The 18,098-nt window shown below is 49.2% G+C and overlaps 1 protein-coding gene across 4 annotated transcripts in view; it reads right to left on the minus strand.

The window, feature by feature from the left end:
* Positions 1–17,896, minus strand: part of slc20a2 (solute carrier family 20 member 2) — a 102,497-nt gene extending 84,601 nt beyond the window's left edge. The window contains exon 1 of one of the 4 annotated variants that reach the window (XR_012095726.1): positions 17,676–17,894. The gene's annotated coding sequence lies outside the window, so the exon portion shown is untranslated. Of the gene's footprint in view, positions 1–17,675 lie in introns of all 4 variants that reach the window. The other 3 variants (XM_073024240.1, XM_073024252.1, XM_073024212.1) reach the window with 3 other exon arrangements.
* Between the last annotated feature and the right edge of the window lie 202 nt (positions 17,897–18,098).

Here is an 18,098-nt window from a genome sequence, read left to right on the forward strand (position 1 = left end):
AGCACCTTCGTCTGCCCATCACCCCCACATTACCCCTTCTAGTTCCCTTACAGCACCTTCATCTGCCCATCACCCCCTCTAGTTCCCTTACAGCACCTTCATCTGCCCATCACCCCCACATTACCCCTTCTAGTTCCCTTACAGCACCGTCTGCCAATCACCCCCACATCACCCCTTCTAGTTCCCTTACAGCACCTTCATCTGCCCATCACCCCCACATCACCCCTTCTAGTTCCCTTACAGCACCTTCATCTGCCCATCACCCCCACATTACCCCCTCTAGTTCCCTTACAGCACCTTCATCTGCCCATCACCCCCACATTACCCCCTCTAGTTCCCATACAGCACCTTCATCTGCCCATCACCCCCACATTACCCCCTCTAGTTCCCATACAGCACCTTCGTCTGCCCATCACCCCCACATCACCCCTTCTAGTTTCCTTACAGCACCTTCGTCTGCCCATCACCCCCACATCACCCCCTCTAGTTCCCATACAGCACCTTCGTCTGCCCATCACCCCCACATTACCCCTTCTAGTTCCCATACAGCACCTTCATCTGCCCATCACCCCCACATCACCCCCTCTAGTTCCCTTACAGCACCTTCGTCTGCCCATCACCCCCACATCACCCCCTCTAGTTCCCATACAGCACCTTCGTCTGCCCATCACCCCCACATCACCCCCTCTAGTTCCCATACAGCACCTTCGTCTGCCCATCACCCCCACATTACCCCTTCTAGTTCCCATACAGCACCTTCATCTGCCCATCACCCCCTCTAGTTCCCTTACAGCACCTTCGTCTGCCCATCACCCCCACATTACCCCCTCTAGTTCCCATACAGCACCTTCATCTGCCCATCACCCCCTCTAGTTCCCTTACAGCACCTTCGTCTGCCCATCACCCCCACATTACCCCCTCTAGTTCCCTTACAGCACCTTCGTCTGCCCATCACCCCCACATCACCCCCTCTAGTTCCCTTACAGAACCTTCGTCTGCCCATCACCCCCACATCACCCCTTCTAGTTCCCATACAGCACCTTCATCTGCCCATCACCCCCACATTACCCCCTCTAGTTCCCTTACAGCACCTTCGTCTGCCCATCACCCCCACATCACCCCCTCTAGTTCCCTTACAGCACCTTCGTCTGCCCATCACTCCCACATTACCCCTTCTAGTTCCCTTACAGCACCTTCGTCTGCCCATCACCCCCACATCACCCCCTCTAGTTCCCTTACAGCACCTTCGTCTGCCCATCACCCCCACATTACCCCCTCTAGTTCCCTTACAGCACCTTCGTCTGCCCATCACCCCCACATTACCCCTTCTAGTTCCCATACAGCACCTTCGTCTGCCCATCACCCCCACATCACCCCTTCTAGTTCCCTTACAGCACCTTCGTCTGCCCATCACCCCCACATTACCCCTTCTAGTTTCCTTACAGCACCTTCGTCTGCCCATCACCCCCACATCACCCCCTCTAGTTCCCTTACAGCACCTTCGTCTGCCCATCACCCCCACATTACCCCCTCTAGTTCCCTTACAGCACCTTTGTCTGCCCATCACCCCCACATTACCCCTTCTAGTTCCCATACAGCACCTTCGTCTGCCCATCACCCCCACATCACCCCTTCTAGTTCCCTTACAGCACCTTCGTCTGCCCATCACCCCCACATTACCCCTTCTAGTTTCCTTACAGCACCTTCGTCTGCCCATCACCCCCACATTACCCCCTCTAGTTCCCTTACAGCACCTTCGTCTGCCCATCACCCCCACATTACCCCCTCTAGTTCCCTTACAGCACCTTCATCTGCCCATCACCCCCACATTACCCCCTCTAGTTCCCTTACAGCACCTTCGTCTGCCCATCACCCCCACATTACCCCTTCTAGTTCCCTTACAGCACCTTTGTCTGCCCATCACCCCCACATCACCCCCTCTAGTTCCCTTACAGCACCTTCATCTGCCCATCACCCCCACATTACCCCCTCTAGTTCCCTTACAGCACCTTCGTCTGCCCATCACCCCCACATTACCCCCTCTAGTTCCCTTACAGCACCTTTGTCTGCCCATCACCCCCACATTACCCCTTCTAGTTCCCTTACAGCACCTTCGTCTGCCCATCACCCCCACATCACCCCCTCTAGTTCCCTTACAGCACCTTCGTCTGCCCATCACCCCCACATTACCCCCTCTAGTTCCCTTACAGCACCTTCAACAACCCATCACCCCCACATCACCCCCTCTAGTTCCCTTACAGCACCTTCGTCTGCCCATCACCCCCCACATTACCCCCTCTAGTTCCCTTACAGCACCTTCGTCTGCCCATCACCCCCACATCACCCCCTCTAGTTCCCTTACAGCACCTTCATCTGCCCATCACCGCCACATTACCCCCTCTAGTTCCCTTACAGCACCTTCGTCTGCCCATCACCCCCACATTACCCCTTCTAGTTCCCTTACAGCACCTTCATCTGCCCATCACCCCCACATCACCCCCTCTAGTTCCCATACAGCACCTTCGTCTGCCCATCACCCCACATTACCCCCTCTAGTTCCCTTACAGCACCTTCATCTGCCCATCACCCCCACATCACCCCTTCTAGTTCCCATACAGCACCTTCGTCTGCCCATCACCCCACATTACCCCCTCTAGTTCCCTTACAGCACCTTCATCTGCCCATCACCCCCACATCACCCCCTCTAGTTCCCTTACAGCACCTTCGTCTGCCCATCACCCCCACATCACCCCTTCTAGTTCCCTTACAGCACCTTCATCTGCCCATCACCCCCACATTACCCCTTCTAGTTCCCTTACAGCACCTTCATCTGCCCATCACCCCCACATCACCCCCTCTAGTTCCCTTACAGCACCTTCGTCTGCCCATCACCCCCACATCACCCCTTCTAGTTCCCTTACAGCACCTTCATCTGCCCATCACCCCCACATCACCCCTTCTAGTTCCCTTACAGCACCTTCATCTGCCCATCACCCCCACATTACCCCCTCTAGTTCCCTTACAGCACCTTCATCTGCCCATCACCCCCACATCACCCCTTCTAGTTCCCTTACAGCACCTTCGTCTGCCCATCACCCCCACATCACCCCTTCTAGTTCCCTTACAGCACCTTCGTCTGCCCATCACCCCCACATCACCCCCTTCTAGTTCCCTTACAGCACCTTCATCTGCCCATCACCGCCACATTACCCCCTCTAGTTCCCTTACAGCACCTTCGTCTGCCCATCACCCCCACATCACCCCTTCTAGTTTCCTTACAGCACCTTCGTCTGCCCATCACCCCCACATCACCCCTTCTAGTTCCCTTACAGCACCTTCGTCTGCCCATCACCCCCACATCACCCCTTCTAGTTTCCTTACAGCACCTTCGTCTGCCCATCACCCCCACATCACCCCTTCTAGTTTCCTTACAGCACCTTCGTCTGCACATCACCCCCACATCACCCCCTTCTAGTTCCCTTACAGCACCTTCATCTGCCCATCACCCCCACATCACCCCTTCTAGTTCCCTTACAGCACCTTCGTCTGCCCATCACCCCCACATCACCCCTTCTAGTTCCCTTACAGCACCTTCGTCTGCCCATCACCCCCACATCACCCCCTTCTAGTTCCCTTACAGCACCTTCATCTGCCCATCACCGCCACATTACCCCCTCTAGTTCCCTTACAGCACCTTCATCTGCCCATCACCCCCACATTACCCCTTCTAGTTCCCTTACAGCACCTTCGTCTGCCCATCACCCCCACATTACCCCCTCTAGTTCCCTTACAGCACCTTCGTCTGCCCATCACCCCCACATTACCCCCTCTAGTTCCCTTACAGCACCTTCGTCTGCCCATCACCCCCACATCACCCCTTCTAGTTCCCTTACAGCACCTTCGTCTGCCCATCACCCCCACATCACCCCTTCTAGTTCCCTTACAGCACCTTCGTCTGCCCATCACCCCCACATTACCCCCTCTAGTTCCCTTACAGCACCTTCGTCTGCCCATCACCCCCACATCACCCCCTCTAGTTCCCTTACAGCACCTTCATCTGCCCATCACCCCCACATTACCCCCTCTAGTTCCCTTACAGCACCTTCGTCTGCCCATCACCCCCACATTACCCCTTCTAGTTCCCATACAGCACCTTCATCTGCCCATCACCCCCTCTAGTTCCCTTACAGCACCTTCGTCTGCCCATCACCCCCACATTACCCCCTCTAGTTCCCATACAGCACCTTCATCTGCCCATCACCCCCTCTAGTTCCCTTACAGCACCTTCGTCTGCCCATCACCCCCACATTACCCCCTCTAGTTCCCTTACAGAACCTTCGTCTGCCCATCACCCCCACATCACCCCTTCTAGTTCCCATACAGCACCTTCATCTGCCCATCACCCCCACATTACCCCCTCTAGTTCCCTTACAGCACCTTCGACTGCCCATCACCCCCACATTACCCCCTCTAGTTCCCTTACAGAACCTTCGTCTGCCCATCACCCCCACATCACCCCTTCTAGTTCCCATACAGCACCTTCATCTGCCCATCACCCCCACATTACCCCTTCTAGTTCCCTTACAGCACCGTCGTCTGCCCATCACCCCCACATCACCCCTTCTAGTTCCCTTACAGCACCTTCGTCTGCCCTTCACCCCCACATTACCCCCCCTAGTTCCCTTACAGCACCTTCGTCTGCCCATCACCCCCACATTACCCCTTCTAGTTCCCTTACAGCACCTTCGTCTGCCCATCACCCCCACATCACCCCCTCTAGTTCCCTTACAGCACCTTCGTCTGCCCATCACCCCCACATCACCCCCTCTAGTTCCCTTACAGCACCTTCATCTGCCCATCACCCCCACATTACCCCCTCTAGTTCCCTTACAGCACCTTCGTCTGCCCATCACCCCCACATTACCCCTTCTAGTTCCCATACAGCACCTTCATCTGCCCATCACCCCCACCTTACCCCCTCTAGTTCCCTTACAGCACCTTCGTCTGCCCATCACCCCCACATCACCCCTTCTAGTTCCCTTACAGCACCTTCGTCTGCCCTTCACCCCCACATTACCCCCTCTAATTCCCTTACAGCACCTTCGTCTGCCCTTCACCCCCACATTACCCCCTCTAGTTCCCTTACAGCACCTTCGTCTGCCCATCACCCCCACATCACCCCCTCTAGTTCCCTTACAGCACCTTCGTCTGCCCATCACCCCCACATCACCCCCTCTAGTTCCCTTACAGCACCTTCGTCTGCATATCACCCCCACATTACCCCTTCTAGTTCCCATACAGCACCTTCGTCTGCCCATCACCCCCACATTACCCCCTCTAGTTCCCTTACAGCACCTTCGTCTGCCCATCACCCCCACATTACCCCCTCTAGTTCCCATACAGCACCTTCGTCTGCCCATCACCCCACATTACCCCCTCTAGTTCCCTTACAGCACCTTCGTCTGCCCATCACCCCCACATTACCCCCTCTAGTTCCCTTACAGCACCTTCATCTGCCCATCACCCCCACATTACCCCTTCTAGTTCCCTTACAGCACCTTCGTCTGCCCATCACCCCCACATTACCCCTTCTAGTTCCCTTACAGCACCTTCATCTGCCCATCACCCCCACATCACCCCTTCTAGTTCCCTTACAGCACCTTCGTCTGCCCTTCACCCCCACATTACCCCCTCTAGTTCCCTTACAGCACCTTCGTCTGCCCATCACCCCCACATTACCCCTTCTAGTTCCCATACAGCACCTTCGTCTGCCCATCACCCCCACATTACCCCCTCTAGTTCCCTTACAGCACCTTTGTCTGCCCATCACCCCCACATTACCCCTTCTAGTTCCCATACAGCACCTTCGTCTGCCCATCACCCCCACATCACCCCTTCTAGTTCCCTTACAGCACCTTTGTCTGCCCATCACCCCCACATTACCCCTTCTAGTTCCCATACAGCACCTTCGTCTGCCCATCACCCCCACATCACCCCCTCTAGTTCCCTTACAGCACCTTCATCTGCCCATCACCCCCACATCACCCCTTCTAGTTCCCTTACAGCACCTTCGTCTGCCCATCACCCCCTCTAGTTCCCTTACAGCACCTTCGTCTGCCCTTCACCCCCACATTACCCCCTCTAGTTCCCTTACAGCACCTTCGTCTGCCCATCACCCCCACATTACCCCTTCTAGTTCCCATACAGCACCTTCGTCTGCCCATCACCCCCACATTACCCCTTCTAGTTCCCTTACAGCACCTTTGTCTGCCCATCACCCCCACATTACCCCTTCTAGTTCCCATACAGCACCTTCGTCTGCCCATCACCCCCACATCACCCCTTCTAGTTCCCTTACAGCACCTTCGTCTGCCCATCACCCCCACATTACCCCTTCTAGTTTCCTTACAGCACCTTCGTCTGCCCATCACCCCCACATCACCCCCTCTAGTTCCCTTACAGCACCTTCATCTGCCCATCACCCCCACATCACCCCCTCTAGTTCCCTTACAGCACCTTCGTCTGCCCATCACCCCCACATTACCCCTTCTAGTTCCCTTACAGCACCTTCGTCTGCCCATCACCCCCACATCACCCCCTCTAGTTCCCTTACAGCACCTTCGTCTGCCCATCACCCCCACATTACCCCTTCTAGTTCCCTTACAGCACCTTCGTCTGCCCATCACCCCCACATCACCCCCTCTAGTTCCCTTACAGCACCTTCATCTGCCCATCACCGCCACATTACCCCCTCTAGTTCCCTTACAGCACCTTCGTCTGCCCATCACCCCCACATTACCCCTTCTAGTTCCCTTACAGCACCTTCATCTGCCCATCACCCCCACATCACCCCCTCTAGTTCCCATACAGCACCTTCGTCTGCCCATCACCCCACATTACCCCCTCTAGTTCCCTTACAGCACCTTCATCTGCCCATCACCCCCACATCACCCCTTCTAGTTCCCATACAGCACCTTCGTCTGCCCATCACCCCACATTACCCCCTCTAGTTCCCTTACAGCACCTTCATCTGCCCATCACCCCCACATCACCCCCTCTAGTTCCCTTACAGCACCTTCGTCTGCCCATCACCCCCACATTACCCCTTCTAGTTCCCTTACAGCACCTTCATCTGCCCATCACCCCCACATTACCCCTTCTAGTTCCCTTACAGCACCTTCATCTGCCCATCACCCCTTCTAGTTCCCTTACAGCACCTTCATCTGCCCATCACCCCCACATTACCCCTTCTAGTTCCCTTACAGCACCTTCGTCTGCCCATCACCCCCACATTACCCCTTCTAGTTCCCTTACAGCACCTTCGTCTGCCCATCACCCACACATCCCTTCCTCCAGCTCCCCTCTTCAATCCCTTCCACAGTCCACTGTCCTCTCCTTCAGCTCTATCACCTCCACTTCCTTTCTCAGCTTCTTACATCATTCTATCACCCACAGCTCTTGCTCCACCCCTATCTTTTTGTAATGGTTTCTCTCTCAACCTGAAAATGGGGGACTCCTCCTTCTCCCTTGTTATGGAGAGAGAGAACCTGTGGCTTGTCAAAAGCCGAATGAATTGCAATAGTCTTTGGGATAACTGCAAGGTCTGTGTCTTTGTTATCACTTAGCGCACGCCTGTGCTCGGTAAGGGGTGCAGCTTTTTCTGCCAGGGGAGGGGGTATCGTTGCCTTTCTGCTGCTTATGTACGGGGGGGGGGGATCTTGGGGTTCTCATGTTTAACTGTTGTTCATTCTTTGGGGCACTTCTGTTTTCATGGATGTTTGCGAAGAAAAAGCTTTTCATGAAATATATTGGATACATTTCTCTGACATTAAATTGAACCTTTGAACCTGAAACATCAACTGTCTATTTCCATATAACAATTACAGCACGGAAACAGGCCATCTCGGCCCTTCGGGTCCCTGCCGAATGCTTACTCTCAGATTCCCTCCAGCATTTTGTGTATCGATCCAGATTTCCACATCTCCAGTCTTTCTTCTGTCCTCATCAAAATCCTGGCAACTGCCATCAATCAGAAACTCATCTTAACCAGCTACAAATACTCTGGCTACAAGTTAAAGACTGGTACCCTGGACACACCAATACAATGTGCCTACAAGGCACAAGAACACTGGAATATTTGCACTTTCTTGGGTTATTGCAGCTTCAAATCATTCAAGCAGCTTAGCACTATCTAAGGTAAAACACTTATTCATTCCATACTTCACCTTAAACACTCAATCCTTTCATTACCAGCACAGCAGTTACTCACTTAAGCATCTCTGACAACAGCTGCTGCACCTACAACTTTCAATGACAGCAGATGCCAAGGAACATCACCTGTCCCTTCAAGTTCATTGTCATGCATACAAGTACAGTGAGGTACAGGTACAATAAAAACATGCTTGCATACTGTTCTGGAAGCTTATTTTTGTACTAATTATTTTTTCATGTATTGTAATCGTATGCCTTTGAACGGTAGTGCATGCCGCAAAAAAAAACAAATTTCACACCATACAAGACAATGATAAAAGAACTTGATTCTGATATGTATCAATTAGCAGCAGGCGTACCAGTGACATCAACTTCCTGAAAATGAATGAAAAAAAAAACACTGCACATGGGAAAGCAGCAACATGCAGTATAGTTGCTGTCACCAATAGACAAAGATTAGACTACATTTTTCTGACTTCTATCCCTTGGCATTCAACCAAAGATACTTTGTCAACATTATTTTACCAGGAACTGCCCATTTCTTGGAAAACAAATCAGCCCATTATACTGTATCTAGCAAATACATTCTGCAAAAGATCCCTACTAGCTGAGCCAATGAAATAAAAACAGCAAGAGTTAAAAAGCAGAGGCTCAAATAACTACACATTACTTCTTCTTGCATCTACAAAAAATAGAGAGAGACACAAGGGGCATGTCAAATTTCTTTAGCCTCCTTGACAAGGTTGATCAGATAGCAAAAATCAAATGGATTTACTGGTACAACTGAAGATGCAGGAACTTGTTAGATATGGGTGTTTTGATAGTGATACAGTGAAGTGAACAAGCACAGATATTAGTGAAACTTGTACAAGGTCCATTAATAGTAACCTCCAACATTATTCAAGATATGGTGATAAACAGGAAAAATCTTGACAGGGCAGATATTTCCCCAACGGTGTCCCTGAAACTAAGGGGTTACCATTCTCAAAATAAAAGTATCAAATACTTGGGACTGAGATGAAAAGAAAATCTTTCACTCAAAAGGTGGTGAATCTTTGGACTTCTGTTGACAACAGAACTGTAAGAAGCTCAGTCACTGAGTCTATTCAAGACAAATTGGTAGATTATTAGATAATAAGAGAATCAAAGGATATGGGGTTAGAACAGGAAAGTGGCACTGAGGTAAAAGATTAATCATGATTTTACTGAATGGCAGTGCAGCACTGGGGTCCAAATGACCTGTACTTATTTCTATTTCTCAAAAGAACCTAATATATCACAATACATTTAATAACAATGAATATACAGCCAGATCAGAAATATGGAAGATAAACAGTAAGATCGTGCTTATCTATTCAAATGAACTTTAAGGAAGTGACATAGAACAGATAAGGGGAAGGAAATAGGTGGATGTGATGTATCTGGGTTTTGTAAAATTGGGGATCATATATTGCCATACAAAGTGAATTGGTTATTGAACAAAAAAGAAAAGAATGAAAATATACAAAGTTTATAAGATTATCAACCAGTGATTAGTCGAAGAAATCACAGGCACTGGTGTTTGGGCCCCAGCAATTGATTATCCACAGTAGTTTGTCTGAAAGGACCAAATACCATATAAATAACTTTGCTGCAAATAAACTGGGGATAGCATGGAAAACAATGAGTGAGTGTGAACACAGTGAATAGAATTATAAAATGTGGGAAAAGCATGTTGTGCAAACAGAGATACACGGAGTACTTGTTAAAGGGAGTGATGTTCAAAGGAATCCAGGTGATTTCATACACAAGTCACTGAAATGTTGAAGTAAAAGCTAATGCTTGTAGAAGTACACAATTCCAGCATTAGAGTCTGAAAACTAATTTTTTAAGGAGGCCTTACGACTACTTTACACCTAATGGGTGTTTAGATTAATGATTTACACCTTAGCTCGAAGGGAACAAATATCCTTGCATATAGGTTTGCTACAGCATTTGGGGGATGGGAACTGGAGTGACAGGGCTGAAGACGGGGCAGTTGGTATTCAAGTCAACCAATGTGTATTGAGATTGAGGAAGGACAGGCAGATGATTGAGCAATTTTGCGCTCAGCGTGATGCATTGAAATGGGGGCAAAATTTAAAGGGCTGATGAATGCAGGACTGAAAAGTGTAATATTTGAATGTACATCTTTTATCTGTTGTTCATTCTTTGGGGCACTCCTGTTTTCGTGGATGGTTGCAAAGAAAAAGCATTTCAGGATGCATATTGTATATATTTCTCGGACATTAAAAGTACCTTTGAAACCTTTGAAGTATAGTATACGGACAATAAGGTAATTGATCTTGTACAGTTAGAGACTGGCAGGTGTGACATTGTGGACATTACAGAGTTGTGACTGAATGGAGATCATAATTGGAAGCTCAACACCCTATTGTATCAAAAGGACAGGCAGGTAAGCAGTGGGGGCGGGGTGGTGCTGTTGAGAAAAAATGAAATCAAATTTTTAGAAAGAGGTCTTGTGGGATCAGAAAATGTAGATTCCTTATATAGTTGAGAACTGCAAGGGTAAAAAGACCTTGGTGGCCTCCAAATAGTAGCCAGGATGCGGGCTACAAATTACAATGAGAGTTAGAAATGCATGTCAAATGGACAATGTTATGATTGATAATCATGGAGATTTCAATATGCAGGTACATTGGGAAAAATCAGATTGATGCTCGATCCCAGCCAAGGGAATTTGTAGAATGCCTACAGATGGGTTTTTAGGGCAGATTGTAGTTGAGCCCACTAGGGGAAAGGCAATTCTGGATTGGGTGTGGTGTAATGAACCAGATTTGATGTGGGAATTTAAGGTAAAGGGAACCCTATGAGGCAGTTATCAAAATATGATGGAAGTCATCCTGCAGTTTGAGAAGCTAAAATCAGATGTATCAGGATTACAGTGGAATAAAGGGAATTACAAATGCATGAGAGTGGAGCTGGCCAGAAGTGATTAGAAGGGGCCATTAGCAAGGATGACAGCAGGGTAGCAAAGTCTGGAGTTTCTGGGAGCTAGCTGGAAGGCACAGGATAGACACACACCAAAGAAGAAATATTTTGATGGAAGGATGAAAAATATATATACACACACATAAAGAGTAAAAGAAAGGCAAGAGTGGATATCAGATCGCTGGAAAATGACTCTCAAACAATAGTTACTATGATTAATTTTGCAACTGTACTGGTGACATTGTGCAAAGGATAAATATTGGCTAGGCCACAGGAGATTAACTCCATGTTCTTTTTTGAAATTCTATCCATGATCTTTTACCATCTCTGATAATGCAGCAGACCAGCTTGGTTTTCAGTATCATTCTAGATGTTGTACACAGAATCCTGAACAGAAAGTAATCCAGAACCTTCTAAATTACTTATATCATAGGAGGTCATTCAACCCATTAGGTATATGCTAACTCCCTAGAGATCCATCCCACCTACCCTTTCAACTCCCCAGCCAGGAAGTGGCAACTCTGCATGCAGCTCAGAAGGGAATCATCACATTCCCATTTAGGAACTGGACAAATCCACAATCACAGCCATGGGTATTTCAGTAAGCAACATCGTTTTAAGCTGATTTTTAAAAAATCTACCGACAGGAATTCTGTCGATCCTCAAAATCGACAGAACCTAGATGGCAGACTAAGCTCATGAGTGCATTTCCCTTTAAGAAATCAGAAGTGGGTAAGACATGCTGGTCTGCAGGTACGATTGAAACAGAGCCCTTAGACAACCCCGCTCCCTACTATCCTGCTGGTGAATGTACAGTCTCTAGAAAATAAAATTGAAGACCTCAGAGCAAGATTGCAGCACCAGAGGGACATCTGGGATTGCTGTGTACTGTGCTTCATGAAAACACGGTCCACCCCCACCATTTTAGAAGCAGCTCTGCAGCTTGAGAGCTCCACCATCCACAGCAACGACAGGACAGCGGAGCCTCTTAAAGGTAAACGTGGTGGACTGTATTTTATGGTTAACTCATCAAGGTGCATAGAAGTGAGGATTCTGTCTCAGTCCTGCTCACCCAGCGTGGAACATCTAGAAGTTAAGTGTCATCCATTTTATCTGGTGAGGAACTTTTCAACTGTTATCCTGCTAGTGGTGTACATTCCATCCCTGGCCAATGGAGGCAGCAGAGGAAGAAAACACCATAATCAGCAGCCATGAAACAGCACACCTTGTTGCCTTCCCAATCACTGGGGAGGTTTTCAACCAGTTCAGCTTGAAGAAGTCTCTGATCAACTACCAGCAACATCTCACCTGTGGAACCAACACACCAGACCACTGTTACACTACCATTAAGAAAGCTTACTGTGCCAGCCCATGCCCTCACTTTGGTAAGTCCAATCACTTCTACTCCTGGTACACAGGCAGACTGCAGCACCAGTGATGAGGGCCATGAAGGTATGGACAAGGGAGACAAAGAGGAGTGCTTACAAGACTGCTTTGAATTGGTGGACTGGGACAATATTTTGGGATTTATCTTTGAATCTGAATGATGGTCACCGATTTCCTCAAAACCTGCGTGGATGAGTGTGTGCCTTTGAGTACATACCAAACATACCCAAACCAAATGCTGTGGAGATTCACAGTCAACTGAGGCTCAGGTCTGTGGTAATCAGGAGACTGGTGATCTAAAATGTCCATGTACAATGGAAGGGTATTTTAAGAGAGAAAAAACAACGCAGATTGAAGTTGGAGACGGAAACACCTTTGGCAGGGTTTGCAAGCCATTACAAACCTAACCTCATGAATAGCTTCACTCTGAGATGATCTCAATGCCTTTCATGCACACTCTGAAAGGGAGATTAAAACTACACCTGTACAATTCCATGTAGCATCTGGTGATCATGTCACTTCTGTCTGCATTATGCATCAGAACATCGTTCAAGAGGGTGAACCCTTGCAAAGCACCAGGCCCTGATGGTGTACCTGGTACGGCACTGAAAACCTGTTCCAACCAACTGGTGGGAGTGTTCAAGGACATCTTCAAAATCTCACTGCTACATTTGGTGGTTCCCACCTGCTTCAAAAGGGCAACAATCATACCACTGAGCAGGGTGAGCCGTCTCAACGACCATCGTCCAGTTGCACTCACATTTATTGTAATGAAGTGTTTGCCAGGTTGGTCACAGCCAGAATAAACTCCTGCCTAAGTAAGGACCTGGACCTGCTACAAATTGTCTATCGCTACAATAGGTGTAGTGCAGATGGAATCTCACTGGCTCTCCACTCAGCCTTGGACCACCTGTACAATAACAATATCTACATCAGGCCAGTGTTTATTGAACGCTGAGCTATAGTCAACACAATCAGACCCTCAGTCCTAATCAACAAGCTCCAAAACTTGGGGCCCTGTACCTCCTTCTGCAACTGGACCCTTGACTTCCTCATCGGGAGAGCACAATCAGTGCAGATTGGAAGTAACATCTCCTCATTTACAATCAACAGTGGCGTACCTCAAGGATGCGTGCTTTACTCTTTCCATACCTATGACTGTGTGGCTAGACACAGTTCAACTGTACTAATGGCACAACTATTGTTGACAGAATCTCAGATGGTGATGAGGTGGTGTACAGATAGATCAGCTGGTTGAGTAGTGTCACAATAGTCTTACTCAATGTCAGTAAGACCTTGAGTGGAGGAAACACGTGCCAATCCTCACTGAGAGATCAGCAGTGGAAAGGGTGAGCAATTTCAAGTTCCTGCATTTCAACATCTCTGAAGATCTATCTTGGCCCAACATATTGATGCAATTACAAAGAAGGCATGACAGCAGCTATATTTCATTAGGAGTTTGAGGAGGTTTGGTATGTTACCCAAGACTCCATGGACCATCTACAGATGTACTGTGGAGAGCATTCCAACTGGTTGCATCACCGTCTGCACAGGATTGGAAAAAGCTGCATGCAGAAAGTTGCAAGCTCAACCAGCTCCATCAGCATAGAGGGCAACTTCAAAAGGTGATACCTCAAAAAAGCATCATGCCCTCTTCTCATTGCTACCATGAAGGTGGAGGTACAAGGGCATGAAGACACAAACTCATCATTTTAGGAACAGCTTCTTCCTCTTTGCCATTACATTTCTGAACAGATATTGAACCCATGTACAGCACTTCACTATTTTAATTTTGTTTCCCTTTTTTGTATAGTTATTGAATATTATATATAAATAATTGTAATTTGTAGATTTCTTTTAGAAACATAGAAAACCTACAGCACAGTACAGGCCCTCTGGCCCACAAAGCTGTGCTGAACATGTCCTTACCTTAGAAATTACCTAGGGTTACACATAGCCCTCTATTTTGCCTCCACCACCATTGCCGGCAGCCCATTCCACACATTCACCACTTTCTGAGTAAAAAAAAACAACCTACCCCGACATCTCCTCTGTACCTACTTCCAGCATCTTAAAACTACGCCCTCCCGTGTTAGCCATCTCAGCTCTGGGAAAAAGCCTCTGACTATCCACACGATCAATGCCTCTCATCATCTTATACACCTCTATCAGGTCACCTCTCATCCTCCGTCCCTCCAAGGAGAAAAGGCCGAGTTCATTCAACCTATTCTCATAAGGCATGCTCCCCAATCCAGGTAACATCCTTGTAAATCTCCTCTGCACCCTTTCTATGGTTTCCACATCCTCCCAGTAGTGAGGCAATCAGAACTGAGCACAGTACTCCAAGTGGGGTCTGACCAGAGTCCTATATAGCTGCAACATTACCTCTCAGCTCCTAAACTCATTCCAAGCTTGATGAAGGCCAATACACCGTATCTCTTCTTAACCACTGAGTCAACCTGCACAGCAACTTTGAGCGTCCTATGGACTCGGACACCAAAATCCCTCTGATCCTCCACTCTGCCTAGAGTCTTACATTAATACTATATTCTGCCATTATATTTGACCTACCAAAATAAACCACCTCACACTTATCTGGGTTGAACTCCATCTGCCACTTCTCAGCCCAGTTTTGCATCCTATCAATGTCCCGTGGTAACCTCTGACAGCCCTCCACACTATCCACAACACCTCCAACCTTTATTATGCATCGCACTGTATTGCTGCGGCAAAATAACCAACTTCACAACATACATAATGCCAGTGAGATGCAACCTGATTCTGTAGTCCTTTAGTTTATTCCCTCACACATGTCCATCATCTCTAATTCTTTGGCCTGTAACCTACAGTTAAGTGTAACTACAATGGCCTTTTAATCCATAATATGGGAGGACACCAGAAGGCTGGAGGCAAATCTAAGATTAAGAAGATGAATAACAAGCTACAGCAATAAACAACCTGCTGGAGGAACTCAGTGGGTCAAGCAACAGAGGTTGGCTGAAAGGAATTGTTAATGTTTCTGGCTGGAATGCTTCATCAGGACTGAACTACAAAGCAGCCGAGATTAGGATTGAACTCAGGTTGAGGCAGCTGCAACAACTTGTTACTGTGTTAGCGGGAAGATCTACCTATTGAGCCACAATAGATAAACACACACAAAAGAGCAGAATGTAACCAAAGCAATACATTTTTAAAACTAACTCAGTAGAAATACGATTTAGTGATGAATGATAGCAGAACATTAACCCTAAAAACAGCTATAATAATATAAATTCATTTGTCAAAGCACATAAAATGCTGGAGGAACTCAGCAGACCAGGCAGCAAAAAATTCTGGTTTGAAAACTACAAATGGAGGATGTCACATCAAACTTTCTAATTAGTTACAGCTATCTTTAAAGGATTAAAGAAAGGAAAATGAATACAAAAGTCATAGTACTACAAGTGATGGAAAATTTCAAGAAAAAAGATAAAGTTGTAAGTGTTCAGTAGGTCAACAGCATTTATGAAGAAATGTTCTAATTCAAAGGTTAATTAGAGTATTCTGTCAGAAGGTCAACAGCCTCAAACTCTGTTCTCTTTATATCAATGTGAACTACGGTAGATTGAAATACTATATAATATATAAAAAATCTACTGTTGGTGCACAATCTCAGCGTTAGAGTCTGACAACTGAGCTGATGTTTAAGGAGATAAGGGGTTGAAAATATAAGCTCGGGCTACTGAACTACACATTTGCAAGGAAAATACCACCGTGTTCACATGACATTCAGTTCACCGAATCATTGGTCACACCAGTTTGAATTTTGTTATCGATCCCATCTTTGTTGCATCCAGTGACACCGTGAATTCACAGCAAATGCTACACATCCCTTACATTTGATGCTCTGCATCCTGTGTTATAATCCAGAGCACTATATTTCGCAGAAATGCTAGTCAGGGGGGTGAGAGGAGAATTTGGGAAACTAGAAAACCGGTGACACAGTGCTCGCCTTTCAGCCCCATATTTTACACGGACCTACTGCTGCCCACGACGGTCGGCGCGGCTCGCCGCGGGCCGCGCCGTTCACTCGCAGCGACGGTTCAGCCTGACTGGAGGGGGAGGGGCCGCGAACGTGTCAAACTCGAGAGCTGCGGTTCAATGGCTCTCTCTGTCGTCGACCTGCTGGAGGATTTCCCCATCGGCTGAGGGCGACATGACCGCACAAGCACGCCGTGAGGCCCGGGTCAGCCTCCCGCGGCCGTGCGCTCCGCCGGGCTCCAGCGAGCCTCCCGCGGCCGTGTCGCGCCATTCGCTCCGCCGGGCTCCAGCGAGCCTCCCGCGGCCGTTCGCTCCGCCGGGCTCCAGCGAGCCTCCCGCGGCCGTGTCGCGCCATTCGCTCCGCCGGGCTCCAGCGAGCCTCCCGCGGCCGTGTCGCGCCATTCGCTCCGCCGGGCTCCAGCGAGCCTCCCGCGGCCGTTCGCTCCGCCGGGCTCCAGCGAGCCTCCCGCGGCCGTTCGCTCCGCCGGGCTCCAGCGAGCCTCCCGCGGCCGTTCGCTCCGCCGGGCTCCAGCGAGCCTCCCGCGGCCGTGTCGCGCCATTCGCTCCGCCGGGCTCCAGCGAGCCTCCCGCGGCCGTGTCGCGCCATTCGCTCCGCCGGGCTCCAGCGAGCCTCCCGCGGCCGTGTCGCGCCGTTCGCTCCGCCGGGCTCTAGCTCTCACAACCGGGTTCGATCTTGGCGCTCACATGGAGGCGATCGCTTCTCGGTCCATGTGGCTGCCGCTGTGAAGGGATTCCTGTCTAACGCGACCCGCTCTCCTCAGCCATAAAAGGCAATGTTTAAAAAAACATCGGAGCGCTCGGACTTTGGGCCGTCCGACCCTTGTGCTCTTGCCTCGCAACGCGGGATCCGAGCCGCGGCTTTACAACAAATGAATCGGGAAAGGGGAGAATCGATTGCGCGACCGGGGTGTATGAACAGAAAAAAAAGGAGGTAATAGCCCGGCAACCGTGTGGCATTTTAAAGGGAACTTAAACTGGGTAAATTTAACTACAGCAACGGGAAGAGAAAAATAAATGTCATTAAACAAACTTCACGCTGACGACACGCAGGGCCCGCGTGTACTTACCAGATGCGTTGTCCTGGCCACTGGAAGTCAGAAGCTGGCCTGATCGTGAGGCGGATTCTCAGTCAGAAACGTGCCTGTCGCACGAAGCGTTGTGAGACTCTCGTCCCAGGTCCGTTGCTGGGGTTTTCCTCCCAATTCAGACTGATCTAAACCGCCATGTTAACACAAGTACGAGCTGAGGGAGCGGCTCTGACTCTCTTTATAGCAGCGGGAGAGAGGAGGCGGAGCAGCTGTAGGGTCCCTTGTGGGTGGAAACGAGGGATCCACGGAGGTACAGTGCGAGAGGGGAGACCAGATACCGCCCCTGCGCCTTGTTGTGTGCCGTACCGAACCAAACATTCGTGCCGAACCCCGAATACTGGCACCAACCACCCTAACCAGCACCAGCCGCGCTGTGAAGGTGGCCACAATTTTTACCATAAA

Source organism: Hemitrygon akajei, chromosome 2 (genome assembly GCF_048418815.1).
Source record: "Hemitrygon akajei chromosome 2, sHemAka1.3, whole genome shotgun sequence".
Taxonomy (NCBI): domain Eukaryota; kingdom Metazoa; phylum Chordata; class Chondrichthyes; order Myliobatiformes; family Dasyatidae; genus Hemitrygon; species Hemitrygon akajei.